The sequence below is a fragment of the Centroberyx affinis genome, unplaced genomic scaffold (genome assembly GCF_046629955.1).
Source record: "Centroberyx affinis isolate AG114_WGS23_722 - 3 ecotype Tasmania unplaced genomic scaffold, CSIRO-AGI_Caff_v1 ptg001743l_1, whole genome shotgun sequence".
Classification (NCBI taxonomy): Eukaryota; Metazoa; Chordata; class Actinopteri; order Beryciformes; family Berycidae; genus Centroberyx; species Centroberyx affinis.
The window spans coordinates 97,302-110,196 of NW_027280145.1; the positions used below are offsets into that span (position 1 = coordinate 97,302).

Below are 12,895 nucleotides of genomic sequence, written 5' to 3' on the forward strand. Positions count from 1 at the left end.
CTGTTTAGTTCATGTCGGAAATTTCCACCTCTGTTTTCAGTGCTTGATAAGACAGCAGTGCAGTGATGTAGCTACATACATAGATAACCATTCCCATTTTCAAACCCAGCATTGGCCCGAGTCATCTACATAACATCATGATGAGCTACTTTTAAAAAACAGCTGATATTAAATTACCTCATGATGACTGATGATTCTATTTTCCCACTATGAGCCAAAACGTAATGTTCCCAATTAGAGCTCACCCAGATTTGTACTCTGTTCATATCTAACCTCCAACCTAATTTGGTTTTGATCACATTACATTAGATTTGGTACATTTAATTACTTTAAAAATACTTTAAGCATACATAAAATCAGTTACATCAGAGATTTATTTTATAACGTTAATCTGGCTGCTTAAAGCGACCTTTAATGGAAGTCTGTGTGTGTGTGTAGGTCGCTTCTTGCTGCATAATGCACACAGGTGGAACCGGCACGGAAATTCTTTGACATTACGTTCCCAGGTTACCGCCCCGCCCGCTCACCTTGCCGTGGCTGCAGCTGATTGGCTGAGCCCGGAGCGCTAAGCGGCCAGATCCCCACTTGACCTGAAAAAGGCTCTGCTCTTTGGCAGGTTAGGAGTCACAAATAACCTGCGGGCGGGTCAAAGGGATTAAAACTCATTGACAAAGACAGAGGCGTCAGGGCCGGTGCTCAGTCAGTTACAGGTGTCGCTCGCCGTGAAAATCAGAGGATTGTTACTTGGCAGTGAAGTGACTCAAGTTGACTCACACAAGCCAATAAGAAAACCTTTCAAAGTATAAAGTGAAACAAATTGTGAGTTAAAAAACTTCAAGGTGTTTGTCATTGTTCTTTTGTTCTTTTATTTTCATTTATATATATATATATGCATACTTTCCTCCCCCTCTTCCTACTTTACTGTGAAGAGAGGGATGGAGAATGCATGTAAGAGGAAGGGAGGGGGGTGGAAGATGGGTATGGGTTTTGTGTTGTACCAATTTGTATTATATTGCAAAAAACTGAAAATAAAATATATACAATTTGGGTAATTGTACAGCTACTTTGGCCACTGGAGCACAGGAAAAATCAACTCAATGTGATGAATTCATCTTAAAGAAGTGAAGGAGTGGTATAGCTAAAAAATGGCTCCTGCTCTACTGGAAAACATAATCATCACTTCTTAAATCACACAAAGCCAGCAGTAAAAACATGATGCACACCAGACAAAACTGTCCGTACAGTAACTGGGGCAGTCTGATACAGTCATTGGTGCTATTCAGACAGTGTGGTGTGTGGTAGCTGATGAAAACATCGACCCAAAAGCCTCTCCCTCCAGCAATTCTCCTTAAAATGCGTGTAAAAGGATTAAATCCACCAGTGGAAAAAAAAAAAATCCCTGTTGCCATTAGCCACTCTTAATTGATTTCCTGGTTGAGCCCCTGTGTAGATCAAAAAATGTGTGTTCCGGCACTGGCGGGCCGCTAAGCCCGGACAGCTTGACTCCTCGCGGGAGACGGAGTGACATTGCGGCTCGGGTCTGAACACCTACAGGTAGGCCGAGAAGCAGACGTCCAATTAGCAGCCGGAGCAGCAGATCAGCATGTTCTGTGCTGGACCACCTCCCTCCACCCTGGCCCGCCGTCAGCCTCAGCCTGCCTCCTCACATCTATTTCACAATTAGAGCCTGTCTGATGAAGCGATAATCACCGCAGCAATCAAATCAGGCTTGAGATCCCGTATTGTACTCTGTCTCTCTCTCTCTGCTCTGCTGCTGCTCTGATGAGGCACGTGAGCCAAACTGGGAGCGAGACCCAGACAGGGAGAAGCTCTGCTGCTTCATGAGGAGACTGCTGCTGTTTCCAGGCCTTCAGTCGTCACCAGCGGCCTCCTCTACTGTCTGCTGCCCCCGTCATCCAGTCTAACAGTGTATAAAACCACTGTACCGGCTCGACTTACAGGGCCCAACACACTTCTGATGAAACAGATTAATCTCACATTGTCTATCATGAATGATGCAGGCTTTCCTTGGGCTGAGTAGGAACAAGATGCATCATCCTTCCAAGTTTCATCAAAGTCGGACCAGTGGTGTAGCAGTTGTGGCCTTTCAAAGTCTGAAATTTTGACTTTTAATTGCAGCACCCGCATTAGGCCACTCAGTGTAATTTGTAAGGGTGGCTGGATGAGTGTAACTAATCCATCAGGCCAATCAGTTTAACTTTTTAAACACTAGAACATAATGTTTTAAAAAGCATCATCCCTGTGAGGTTTGTCAAAATCGCACCAGTGCTATCTGAGATATAATTTTTGGGTTTACAATTTTGACCTTCAATTATCATGCCTCCGTTAAGCCAATCAGTGTAATTTGTGAGGGTAGCTGGATCTGTGAAGGTTAATGTCAGTTGGACTCAACAGTGTTAGTGCCTTCCAAAGTTAGAAAATTTTGATCTATAAATGGCAAAACACAGTATCAAGATGCATAATCTCTAAAATGTTTTGTCAAAATTGGACCAGAGATGTTGCAGTTATGGCCTTTCAAATTTAGAAATTGTGACCTTTACAGCAATTACAGCTCCCCCGTCCACCCAATCAGTGTATAAAACCCCTCCAAATTTTGTCAAAATCCAACCAATGGGGTCTGAGATATCATGTTTGATGGACGGACAGACACAGCCCTGTCTATAGTCAACAGAACACAGCAGTCCTCTCCTGTCACCCAGTGATAATAGCCAACATCTAATCTGTAACCAAAAAACGTGAATAAACGTTCATATTTCGAGTGGATCCCGTGAGAGAAAGGGAAACCCACAGAGAGGCAGCTTACTAAATGAGGGACATTGTAGCAGAGCGGTCTCTCTGATTGTATCTCAATGTTCTTCCATCAGCCAGGCGGCCCAAGCCTGTGTGTGAGACCACAAGATGGATCAGATTAAGTGTGTCAGCTGCGTATGGATAAAAGCCCGGCTCTGACCTGGGGATATTTCCAGATGCCCAGACGTATCAGTCACTGCACTGTCAGTACGGCTGCGATGATCCAATGTTCCACCATGTGGCAGAACAAAAACCCATAAATCTTGTTTGTTGTGCTGGCTGAAACGCACCTCCATCCACAAATCTACGCTTGGCTCGTGAAACGGAAAATATGGCTTGGTGGCGAAAGTTCATCCCTCATTGTAGATTGTGTTCCTGGTTGTTTTATGGCCTGCAATTCACGCCACGTGTTCAGTGGACAAACACCGGAATCACTGCTTGTAACGGCTGTTCAATAAACAGTGTGACATAAAAACAAATGTCACCTTTTTTTTTTATTGCTTTGTAGGGGAAGAAGTCTGTTGCATCATTGCGTAAGATACTATGAGTAATACCTACAAGTGCGGAAATGTACTGTAATTATTGCTGATCATAAAAACACTCTTATCACGATTGCTATTGCTATCCCTTTTTGAAATAGTGTGCAGCAAGTGTGCAATCAACTGTGTCCTCAGCTCAAGAAGAAAACATTCTGATCCAGCTGTATTGTAAACAGCATTTAAAAAAAAAAAAATATGATGTCAAATCAAGTTTTGGCAGTGCAAAGCAGCCATGGTGTGCAAAAGCTAGAACATTCTGAGCATTATTGAAGCCATATTGGGTAATGTTCTGCTGAGTAACGCCGCTCATGGCAGACAGAGAGAGAGAGAGAGAGAGGGAGGGAGCATTGGCTCACATGTAAAGGACACACGATAAGATCTATTCAGGCACAGGACAGTCATTGCATGTTATTCGCTCATCATTTGGATTTCCTAGAACTATTCAGGTGGGGAATGACGTTGAGCGGCGAGCATGGCTGAGCGTACCTGCAGAGTCATGGTGCAGGGACACTGTGTTGAATGATAAGGCTATTAGAGAGGGATCTTGGCTCTGGAAATAACCCGGACTTAGCCCTCACCCGTCGTGCCATTGAGAGAAAGACAGGGGGAAGCTGGCTGGCAGAGTGAGAGAAGAGGGCGCAGACGGGGCTGAAGGGTGGAGACACGGTGACACACGGCGGGAGGGAGGAGGGGGGGGGAGGGGGACTGAGAGAGGCTCGGACGACTGAGAGTCACACAGAGAGAACATCCCGCTTCGAGCCCTGTGCTGCTGCACTGCTAAGAGGCTGAGTCACTCTGCGCTGTGGGAAAATCATGTACCGGAAAAACTTCTTAGGGGATGATATAGCTGATACATCTTCCGAATTACGCACTTACACACGCATGCACACACACACACTGGCCGCGCAATGCTCCGTGTGCTTGTATTTTTGATAGTCAGGTTTTCAAACAGGCGAGCTCTGCACTGCACTGATGCATTCAAACTGAAGGTTTAGCTAAAAAAACCCTGGATTGGTGTCACTACAAACGTCAGGGAAAGCTGGGATATTAGAGGAGGGAAGGGAGGATCATGACGACACTTTGGCCCCCGCACAGCCCCTTTTCTCCACCTAGAAAAATGAAGACTTTCACCTCATTTCAGCGGGCAGGGGTCAGGCGAAATGGATTATGCGCTTGCTAAACCCGCGGTCTGCATGAAACCTCAATTATACTCAGATTGCATCCTTATAAAGCCTCTCAAATCGCGCCGTGGTTTCATAAGAGTTGCTGGGAGCCACTGTATGAACTCAGCTGCACCTCGACTCTCTTTGTATCTCTGTCACTGCTGTACAAGCCGGATAAAACCGAACTGCGGGCCCACTGGCATGCATGGGACTGAAATACACATGCATGAAACATCAGGGTCACAGTCAGTCCAAATTCAAATCAAAATGTTAGCAGAAATTGCAGTTTATTTGCTAAAGATGTGGCATTCATTTGTAGTTATTTGTTGATAAACTATAATCAGGCTCCTTCTGTCCAATCCATCCTCATGCTGCAGCTCTCCCATGGTGGTCAGCTGACAGGAGGGTGCAGCACACACACACTCACACACACTCACACACACACACACACACACACAAAGGCATAATTCACACACTGGCCCTCTCTGGCCTACTGCTGCTTACATAACTCATAAAAAGCAAAGTCTTTCATTTCAGACAGAAACAAACCCTGCAGCCCCCTCGGTGTGTATCACCTTGAGCCAAACAAAGGGAGAGTATAAACGTAGTCAAAAGCTGGACTGGAGGTAAATGATATGACCTCAGGGTGTTCCCAACAAAACAAGGCTTAGGGTGGAAACCTGATGCGTAATTCTCAGCCGGTGATCCTAAGAGCATCACCTTCGAAACAAATCAAGAGTGCAGTGACGCCATTCGGAGCTGCCTTCACTGCACCGCTACCCAAAACTCCTTTAGGGCGGATTACAGCGCTTAATCTGTCGTAGAGCGTTTTCTGTGATCGGGCCAATCCTCTGTCCGATACAAGTTTAATTGATCGGTCCGACCTCTCTGACATCGGCTTCATTAGGAGACTAAAGGCCGCTGTTGTGCCCTCTGACTAGCTGTTACTTCATTGAGGACTCTTATGAAATAAAACTCATTTTGGAAAAGCTTTTAAGTCACTCAACTGTTTTAAGAGCTTTACCCAGAAGCTGAAATATAATGATAGAAATCATTTCAGTTTTTTCTGTTGCATACTCATGCAGCAAAACAGACTTTGTCAAGATGAATCCACGGACATGGCTTCAAAATTGGATTATTCACAGAGATGAAATCATGATAAGTCTGCAGGTTGTTGTGTGGTAGAGATGGATATGATACTTCTGAGACTTTATGTAAAAGATAATCTGTGTACGAGGCACTGCTGGGTCATATTTTTAGCTGCAACAGAGCAGTCTGAGGTACAGTATGTACCATGATGAAATCTCTCTCCAGGCTCCAGTGTTGTGTTTACAAAACTCACAAAGTTCCTTAAATGGCTGAGTTTCCCCAGTCCGTAGAGGAGCAGCTAAAACGACCTGTGTCTGTACAGATTCACTGAAGTCATCCAGGTAGTAAGATGTCCAAGAAAATAGAAACAAAATCTGCTGGACTTGAGATGAAGAGTTGAAGACGTTTCTCTACTCATCCGAGAAGCTTTAACTCTTCATTTTAAGTCTTGAATAAAGAAAAAAGACTTTTTGCACACCTAAATATTTTTGAGTGACAGGTGCATCGGACAAAAAACAAAAAGGTAGCTACTGAGAAAGAAATATATATGCAACGTTTCAGTCAATGAGACCTAGTTTGCCTGAAGAAGGTCTTATTGACCGAAATGTCGCATTAAAGTATCGTGCAAGTGTAGACAGTGTGTGGGACTATATTTCTTTCTCAGTTTGTATTTTCCTGGGCATAAAACATCCAGTGTTTCCTTGTGAACGCAGATGTGGATTTTTAAACTTGTGTGTCCGTCTCTACGCCAAACCATGTCAGCTGGGGAGAAACAAAGCTGAAATTGATGCCGGGTGTCTGGTGATGCTGCCGGTCACCATCGACCGTCAGCCAAGCAGAAGTTCGTTCCTCTATGGCCTGTATTGTTGTGGAGCGATGAAGTCTGAGTCACCGACCACGAGTGTTCCTCCTCCACAGAGCCGCCGACACCCACCAGCAACGACTGGCCATATAAAACACTGAGGAATGATGGGATGGTGGCTGCAAAACATTTTTCTTTTCAAATAACTGGATATAAATATACAAACTGTAAAGTAAAGCTGCATGTTAAAGGTTATTGTGCTTTTGACCTCAAGGCCCCTAAGAAGTTAGGTTGAGTAATTCTGTATCATCTTATAAATCACTTCTTAAAATAAATTTTTAACAGGTTTGCCATTAAGCAATAAAAAAAAATGTATATATATATTTTTTTTATTCTTGTATTTATTTGTTTATTCTTTTAACCTATTTCCTCTTGAATGTGTTTCTCATTGTTATTTTGCCCTTTTTAATTTCACTTATTTTTACGCCTTAAAGCACTTTGTAAACTCTGTTTTTAGATAATTAATGTATAAATAGTCTATATACTACGACTACTACTACTGCTGCTAATTATCTTATCATCATCATCATCATCATGTCCATATGACAGTACTCCAATTCCATTTAATACATAAACAGTAGATAATGAATATATGAGAAGAGATTAATTAAAAAATAAGATACATGTTACATTATACGTTTTGTTTAGGAAAATACTTTTAGGGCATAAACTAAGTGTTCAGTGTGATGGCAGACAGATGATCCTAAATACATCTGAGTTCAGTTCAGAGGCCATGGAGCATCAGCTGGACTCTACCGCCCCCTGGTGGCTCACGCTGGGCACAAACACACTTGACGTCACATCCGGTCACGCACCGTTCAGTTCAGTTCAGTTCTGCAGACGCATTCATTCACCACTTTGGAGCAAAGAGGTAAGTCAGAGAATATCTGTGTCCATCTAAGCTAAATTCTTAAACTCAAGAAATATCTAACTTGGAGAAATAGTTGCACAGGTGTTGATCTGTGAGAAAGTTGCAGTATTGTAAAGAAAATGTTGTTTTGAGGGGTTAAAGTTAGCGAAACGTGGACGCTGCACCTTCTGTAACTGTATCACATGTCTGTATGAGATTTTAACTGTCCATTCGTTTATGTATTACAGACTGAAGGTGAAGGCAGTCAGTTGTGCGGCTGCAGGATCAGGATGGAAAGGTAAGATTGTTGTTTCTCTCAGTGTTTGGGGGTTTACTGTTGATTTTCTCCCAGTCCATGTGAAGTTCTGCATTGTGAAAGAATACTGCAGTAATTCCTTTAGGTGATTACATTGTAACAAGCTTGTATAAACTGTGAGATGTGTGTGTGTTACATTGTATATTTCTGTTACATTGTAACACGTTGCAGGCCTTTCCAGCGAGGCTCAGCCTGCAGTGGCTCTGTCCTTTCCTGCTGTGTCTGCTAGAGAGAGTTGGGGCTGTTTGAGGCCCTGCTGTGGCTCTTCATGGCAGGGTTATAGGTAAACCTCAGACACATGTGTTGGTCATCAAGTAATCCAGGGACGGGCAGCCATGTGGCAGGGAGGGCCCGGAGTCTGCAGGCTTTCAATCAACCAGAGAGCAGGAACTTGTCAGTGAAATCACCTGGGATCAGCTTTTCAAAACTTATTTTAAAGATTAACAGTGATCAGATTGGATTAAATCTGAAAATTATGTATTTCAAAGCTGCTAAAAGAAAGTCTGATCTTCAAGATTTGTCAAGCTTAAATTCTGCTTTTGCGTTTTTCTGAATACAAGGAGAAATCAGGATAGTTTTGATGCCAAAAATCAGAATAATCTTGATCCCACCCATCTGGAGGGCTGGATTTGAGGTTGATTTAGCAAAATGATCAGCCCTAGTTTTCACTGAATTGTGTTGCAACTGGTGAGGATTCATGGGGATATCAGTCTATGTGCCCTAAATGCTCTTTTGAACCTTTTTCTTCTAAAATGTTCCTTGAGAGAAAGCAGTAAGCAGAGGAATGGGAAGGGGTGTTATTTTTTCACTGAATGAGATGTTGAGTTCTGCTGTATTTTTTTTATAGTTGTGCAGATGGAGAACGAATGTTAACTCTCACATGTAGTTCGTTCATGTCTTTTTTTTTGGCCAAATATGCTGTAGCATTATTTTTCCAACGGATCAGAACTATGATCGTTTTTTGAAAACTGATCCAGATTAAATGTTTTTAAACCCGGGCCCTGCTGTAGTCTTGCTGCAGTCTCTCAGCCCTTCACGGCACATTATTGCCCCTCCCTGAAGTAAACCGTAGGCAAAATTGGTCTTTGGTTCTTTTTTTGGCCTTTTATCGCTCAACAGAGTGAAATATTCTTCCACAGGATCCAAGAGATGACGCCAAGTCTGGCCCGGCTCAGACCTCCTGACTGACATCTGATGCTGAAGTGGGAGTTTGACCACCAGGTGTAAAGTTAGGTGAGTTTTTGCCAAATAGACTACTAGGATTTTACAAGATCACATTTCATGTCCACATTTGGCCTCAAAATGGCTGCATGTGTCTGTATTTATTTACAACTCTTTTGCAATACCTTTCCCCACTCTACTTCTCATAACTATGTCTGCACATTGTTGCTAGATTGGGTCCAGACTACAAATTTCAGACAACCTGTTGACCGAAATCCTATCTAGAACTGTTCAAACCTTCCCAGTTTGTGTTCTGGCTTAATTAGATGATGAAAGTTGCATTGAATATAAAATTGTAACTGTGGTAATAGCTGCTTATAGAGTCAGTAAACTGCTTTATTGAGGGATGCCTTCCTGTGGCATATCCAACACAATACAGCAGAAGCTTTTTACAGTCTAGTTATGAATTGAATATTTGCAGTTTTAATTACAACATGGTGAGATCTGCAGGCCTTTCCAGCGAGGCTCAGCCTGCAGTGGCTCTGTCCTTTCCTGTTGTGTCTGCTAGAGAGAGCTGAGGCTGTTTGAGGCCCTGCTGTGGCTCTTCATGGCAGGGTTATAGGTAAACCTCAGACAATGTACTCTTAGGTTTCATGCCAAACTAGATTGTTTTCTGTCTACTGCTCTAGTGTCATTCAGTAGATCACTGACTAAAACTTCTTTCCTCTACAGCAGCAGAGAAACTCCTGACAGCCTCCGAGTTGTTTGACTGCAGTCGAATACAGAAGTCCGTCCCATCAGCGGTCTGAAGCCATGAGGTTGGTTTAGACCCATTACCAATAGACTGTCTCTCCATACAGGAAACTCATCTAGTCTTCTTACTCTGCCACTTCTGGCTCTGTTCGCTGTGGCCGTTTTTAATCAACATCTTATCACTCAAAACCTTTTCTGAATCGTTAATAGGTGTTTAACAATTCGATCCAACTTAGATTTTGATTCTTTCAGCAAAGATTCAACACATGATAAAATCTCAAATCGTGCCCATGATTTGATATTTTAATTTCAAAAGGTATAACTCTACAAATGTAACTTGTAAAAGGTAACTTAACTGATTCAGTCAGAAATAATTAAACCTTACACCTAGGTACAAGTTCAAAGCATTACATTTATTTTCAAGGCAAAACTAAAAGCTTCAGACGACAACAGCTCTGTGTGTCCTATAGTTTATTTTCAACAACTTCTTCACCCTTTCCACCTTCCATTTAGCTCTGCAGAACAGAGAGCTCACTAGACACCTTAATGCGATATTAATTTATATTAATCTATCCCAACTTGTCAAATCGATGCAGTTGGCTTTCCAACTTCAAGTCAATGCGTTGTGAGGGACTTTCATGGGGTTTTGGGTAACAGCAGACGAATCATGGCAGGGGTTAAAGGAATACGTTCACATACTGTGACGTTTATACAGTTGGCCTCCATCTGCAAAAATGGCTTGTTGGCATTCCTCATGGAAACCAACTGGCACAGCTTGCTTCAAGCTTGCAAATGGAAGGGCAGTTGTAAAAACTTGTCACCAAAATCACAAGTGTTAGACGAGTGTGAAGATAATTCCCTCAAGGCAGTCTGTTCGAGATGGTCATGTGTTGTAATGGGAGTATTTTATTGACTGGGATCCATTTCTTACGTTGTCTTTTTTTTTTGTTCTCTGCAGGTTTCCTGTGACAGTTGGAGGACCAGTTCATCGGTTCTGAGTTAAATTACGACCCATGCATGCAATGGCCAAACCCTCCTGGATGTTTTCCAGTTTGATTTACAATAAGTTTTGAAAAGCTGTGGCTTTTGGGCATGAAATCAAGACCCAGATTATCAGGGAACTAGATGACCTAGATTTGTACATCTGCTGAAAGTCCTCTTTGTATTATAGTCATCGAATGTTGCCAAGAGGAAAAGTACACCATCAGTCAAAAGTTCGAGTACACCTGCTTGATTTGTCCTATCCTTTAAACCATATACACTTGTCTATAAACACTTAATATTCCATTATGTGATATGTGTACTAATATAAGCAGATAATTGTAAGTGAATTGCATTCAAAAAGTTAATTTTTAAATGGGAATCTTGTAAATTCCAATGAAATGTTCCCCCAAATCAAGGGGATTTCATTCTGAAGCGTCTGAAATGTGTATAATGCAGTGTTAGGCCTAAATATATTTGTTTTAGTGTTTTTGTTAAATGCTGTGAGTTACCTAGCCTCACCAATTATTGGTAACAGGTGTGGTATAAATACAGGTAGCATAGGTACAACTGTTAATTCCTGATTGTAAGGGAGCCGAAAATGGCAAAGTACCATCAGTTAAGCAAAGAAAAAAGACATTCTATAGTTACCTTAAGAAAGGAAGGTCAATCTTTACGACAAATTGCAAAAACTTTGCAAGTGTCTGTATCTGCCGTGACCAAGACCCTCAAACGTGTTGAAGAAAACGGCACTATTGAGGACCGGCCGCGGTCAGGCAGGCCGAAGGTGACTTCAAAATCTGATAACAAGTTCATTCGAGTCACGAGTCTGCGAAACCGGCGGCTGACTGCCCCAGAAATACAAGCTCAGCTGAACGCCAGCAGAAGCACGAGCGTGTCAACGTCGACTGTTCAGAGGAGGCTGCGTGAAGCCGGCCTCGCTGGAAGAGCCGCCGTGAAGAAAACGGTAACGGTGCAGAGCGAGGAGAGCCAAGAGACACAGAAACTGGACGTTTCAGCAGCGGAAGTCAGTCTTACAGACAATGAGGCAAAATTAGAGATGTTTGGGTCCAACAGCTGAGTGTTTGTGAGACGCAGAGAGGGTGAGCGTATGAGTCCTGCATGTGGGGTTCCCGCTGTCGAATCCATGACTGTCTCAACAAGAGTCGGGTCATACCATCAGGATTACGGCTAGTTGGACAGGCCTTCATTTTTCAGCAAAGATAAAGACCCAAAACACAATCAGAGTTTGGTGAGATCAATGTGGCAAGGAAGGGAAGTGAAGGACAATAATGACCTAAATCAAACCTCAATCCAGTAGAACTTGTATGAGACGAACTGGACAGAAGACCCAAAAATGTCCTACATCATGTTTGGTGATTTCTTGCTTCATGTTTGTGAGGTTGTTATTGAGGCAAAAGGCGTCTGTTTTGAGGAATCCTAAGATGTAGAGACAATTTTCAATTTTTCTTGAACATTGTTGATGCTCCTTGTGGTTTGTTGTGTGTTGGCTATTGTAACGTGCTTTTGTTTTGAAGTATTTACAGAAGCTTGTGTAAAACATTGTCAATTATGAAAAAAACCCCACTTAAGATAAAAAAGCTTGTATTGTTGAGATCCATGTGAAATACTGTTAAAATAAACCTAATCCTAAGTGCATTTACTGCAGTGATGGTCTGACTGGCACTAGAGAAACTTACACTGCACAACCATACTACCATATATCATGCAATTGTGTGTGTATATACAGATTTATATGTACATTTTCCCCACACACATTTTGTAGTTTGAAATTAAACCCTTCATACTAATATGTACAGGCAGATATTTTATTGCACTTGGTCCATTTGATGGTGTTTTACCCCAGGCAATGAAAGATGTAATACTGCCAAAGATCCATGAGAGGGCGCTAAAGCCCCACGAGCTCCTTCACCTCGACAGCCTGGGTGTTTTATTGATGCTGTAAAGTGCAATAAATTATTAAATGGTCATTTACATGTTAGGTTGCGTAACCTGTATGTGTATGTCATTTTTTTTTTTTAAATGGTTATAAATCCCAGGGCATCATTTCATTAGTGGCACAGCGCAGGCTTTACACAGATGGCTGCAGTGAAGCTGAGTTGTAATTAGTTTAATTCTCAGTCAATCTAATATCTTTGCAATTAAATGTCTGTGATCTAGTATGCCAGGACTAACTCATATGATGTGTTTGTGACATTTCCCCACATTTAATTTTGAATGATCGTTTCATTTTTTATTTTTTTTTTATATTCCTTGTAGCACCACTCCCCTACTTTGTATATTTGACCACCTGTGCATTTCCCATGAGAACATCAAGAAATCTTAAGTAAAAACTCTGTTGAAAAAAAA

At 42.2% G+C, this 12,895-nt stretch overlaps 1 long non-coding RNA gene and 2 other non-coding genes across 4 annotated transcripts; all 3 read left to right on the forward strand.

Moving 5' to 3' along the window:
* The first annotated feature begins 7,295 nt into the window (after window positions 1-7,295).
* Window positions 7,296-12,506, forward strand: LOC139652029 (uncharacterized). 2 transcript variants are annotated; one of them, XR_011695733.1, is made up of 6 exons: window positions 7,303-7,335; window positions 7,563-7,612; window positions 7,802-7,913; window positions 8,770-8,863; window positions 9,524-9,609; window positions 10,503-12,506. It is a non-coding gene; the product is annotated as an uncharacterized lncRNA (long non-coding RNA). The 2 variants fall into 2 exon arrangements; XR_011695732.1 differs by lacking the exon at window positions 7,802-7,913 and having other exon boundaries at window positions 7,296-7,335; window positions 10,503-12,505.
* On the forward strand, window positions 7,796-7,930 carry LOC139652036 (small nucleolar RNA SNORA9). Its single transcript, XR_011695735.1, has one exon. It is a non-coding gene; the product is annotated as a small nucleolar RNA SNORA9 (small nucleolar RNA).
* LOC139652034 (small nucleolar RNA SNORA9) lies at window positions 9,296-9,430 on the forward strand. Its single transcript, XR_011695734.1, has one exon. It is a non-coding gene; the product is annotated as a small nucleolar RNA SNORA9 (small nucleolar RNA).
* Window positions 12,507-12,895: the final 389 nt, after the last annotated feature.